This window comes from Canis lupus, chromosome 31 (genome assembly GCF_003254725.2).
Source record: "Canis lupus dingo isolate Sandy chromosome 31, ASM325472v2, whole genome shotgun sequence".
Classification (NCBI taxonomy): Eukaryota; Metazoa; Chordata; class Mammalia; order Carnivora; family Canidae; genus Canis; species Canis lupus.
This window is the reverse complement of record NC_064273.1, coordinates 31,651,611-31,654,943: the sequence shown is the minus strand read 5'-3', so window position 1 is coordinate 31,654,943 and position 3,333 is coordinate 31,651,611. Positions and strand designations below refer to the sequence as shown.

The following is a 3,333-nucleotide window of genomic DNA, read 5'->3' as shown; positions in this document are numbered from 1 at the left end:
TTAGCTTTTCTTATTCTTTATTCATTCATTTGTTTATGTCAGTACAAATGTGTGGATTTTAATTTTGTCCAAGGGCTTATAATGCAATAGGTATTATTTTGGTGCACACAGTGTCCCAGATTGGCCCAAGAATAATTCCCCTTCAAGATAATTCCTGTGTCCTTTGATGGATCCACATCACCATGTCTTGAACCATTCCTTGTTTTCTGGCATAAGAATCCACTGTGTTTTTTTTTTTTCTTTGAGAGGAGAGAGAGAGGGAGAAGGAGTATGAGAGGGGGAGAGGGAGAGGGAGAGAATCCCAAGTAGGCTCCATTCCCAGATGGACCCTGACTCGGGCTCAATCTCACCACCCTGAGATCACGACCTGATCTGAAATCATGAGTCAGATGCTTAACTGACTATGCCATCCAGGCGCCCCCAGAATCAACTTAAAAAATGTTTTATATTGCTACCTATCCCAGTTTGCTGTAGCATCTTTATATGCTCTGCTGGTTTACATTTCATTTTTCCATCATTAATTTCAGACACAGTTTTTTGCTGGTAAAGGGGGCAGCTTATTATCCGTAGCTGCAGTGTATTGACTAAACCTGGTGAGACCCGTCAAATCTGACTTCGTTTTACTAAAACCTCCTTCCCTACTGCATCATTGTAGTATCACCCCAAACTATTTCTCTACAGCCTTCTGGGGAGACCAATTGGTGGATGTGAAATCTATTAGGAGAAGAGTCATTTTTAGCATTGACCTCTTCTTGGAAAGAGAGCATTCTTAGGAATTCTTATTTTGTTCTTTATGTTCTCCTTTATTTTCCAAATTTTGTATAACAGACATGAATTACTGGTAGAGTAAGAAAAAGTGAAATTAATTTTTTGAAATAATTAATGGATTATGCAAAAACAATTTCTATAAAGCTTTCACCTTCCTGGCTTCCACTTACGTTAAGATCTGACAAAACCACAGCATGTGTATCAAAAAGAAGACATTCACCTCAGTACAGTTACTCTGGTGGGGGCTCGCAGGACCAACCCCACCGATTTTCTAGGAGAAGTCATAGGACATGCAGTGCTACTCATGGCTATTGTTTATTACAGTGGGGGGAATACAAAGCAAAATCAGCAAAGGGGAAAGGTGTATGGGTGAGGCCTGGAGGAAACTGGGTGCAAGTTTCCCAGTGTCCTCTCCCATGGGTTCAATAGGACATATTTAATTTCCCCAGCAATGAGCAGTGGACAACAGACACAGAATACTATCTATCAGAGAAGCTCATTAGAGACAGTGCTCAGGGTTGTTATTGGGGCCGGGTCATGTAAGTACTCTCCGCCTGGTTCACATCAAAATTTTATACTCCCAGAAGGAAAGAGAATGTTCAGCATAAGCCATATTGTTTGAACAGACAGCACAGAGACAGTAAGCCACCCTGTAAGTTAGGAAATGGTGAGAAATCCAAGTTCCCAGAAGCCAATCAAGGACCACCTTGTAAGCTGGCCTTTCTAAGGGTAGCGTAAGGTCCTGTGTTAACTCCTTTCTGGACAGCTGTTAACCAATGTTGCAGAACTTACTGGTTTTCACTGGTCTTTCCACTGATACCTTTTTCCTGTTTCATCCAATCCAGGATGTCACCTTGCATGGTTCATCATGTCTCCTTGGTGTCTTCTAATTTGTGACTATTGGTTCCTTGTCTTTCACGACCTTGACACTTTTGAGATAGAATGCCTCTCAGTTTGGGTCTGTCTCATGTCTTCTTAGGATTAGATTGAGTTTGTGCATTTGGGGATGAGTATCACAAGTGATAGACTTCTTGTTACATCATCTTGGTGCATGATATCTGTGGCATGATGCCAACCTTGATCACCAGGGTAGGGTGGCATCTGCCAGGATTCTGTTTTTCCCTTTGTGATTAATAAATATTTCAAGGGAAACATTTTGACACCACAATTTACTATCATAGCATAGAAAATCTCCAATACATACAGAAACAGAATATTCTAGTGAAACTCCTGTGTGTTATCACTTGCCATCAGCAGTTACCAACTTGTGGCTGATCTTATTTCATCTGTATTCTTATCTCCTTTCCATCTTCCATCCTATAATTTTGTGAAGCATTCCCTAGCAAGATGAGCTTTGTGGATGGCAAGAAAGGGTTGGAGAATTACCCCCCTCTGTGCATCCTGCATTTTCACTCCCTCATGCCCGTTTCTGGCTCTTGAACGGCATGGTTGCATCTGCTCCTGGAAGTAGCAGTGAGTTAATGGCTCATTCTTTCCTTGGGGCCATGCAGTTGGGTTGCCCAAGATTGACAACCAGCTGTACTCCCTCGGTGACTGTGGCAGTGTGAACAGCACCTCACTTCTCTATTTCATTTTCTGAATTGTAAATTAGAGAAAGAAAATCTAGCTTACTGTTGTCATCTGGGTTAAATGAACTATGTGAAGCTCTAGAACAATGCCTGGCATGCTCTCCATGCCCAGATTAAGTATTACAGAGAAGGCGTTCAAGAAGAAACTTAGTCTTCACCTCATGGGAAGATCCCATCCCATATTACAAATTACTTAAATACCTAACTAAACACATGTACTTCTTTATTCCTTTATACAAGCAGAGACAGCATTGCTTTGGTGGGACAGTAATTGACTAGATTTGGGAGGCTGGGCATGTGCTTTTGGAGCTTGGAGGGAGACCTCTCACCCCCCATCAGGACCGACCTTCCTTTCTCCACTGCAGCAGGACGTGATGATAGTGACTTCCTTAGGGACAAGTAGCCCCACAGAGGGATGCCACGTCAGCCCCACAAGGACAGCTAAAACAAAGAAAACAGAAGTATTGGTGAGGAGGTGGAGAATTGGAAATCCTTGTATGTTACTAGTGGGAATATGAAATGGGGCAGCCAAATGGGAAACAGTCTGGCAGCCTTAAAAGATTAGACATGGAGTTTAATTAATTAGCCAGTCTGTTCCTAAATATCCACCCAAGAGAAGTGAAACAGGTCCACACAAAAACTTGTGTGCACACGCATCGCTATTCACAGTAGCCAAACAACCCAGATCCTTATCAATGGATGAATGAATGGATAAACAAGATGTAGTCTGTCTGTATAGTGGAATATTATTCAGTCATGACAAAGAATGAAGTTCTGATACACATGCAACATGGATGAACCATGAAAATATTATGCTTAGTGAAAGAAGCTAGACACAAAAGACCACGCTGTATATAATTTTATTTATATGAAATGTCTAGAACAGACAAATCCATAGAGATACAGAGTAAATTGGTGGTTGCCAGGAGATGGGGTGGGGGGATGGTGAGCAATTGCTAATGGGTAGGGATTTTCT

At 41.8% G+C, this 3,333-nt stretch overlaps 1 protein-coding gene across 7 annotated transcripts in view; it reads left to right on the top strand.

The window, feature by feature from the left end:
* HLCS (holocarboxylase synthetase) overlaps positions 1–3,333 on the top strand; it is a 218,404-nt gene that overhangs the window by 105,143 nt on the left and 109,928 nt on the right. The window lies entirely within an intron of this gene.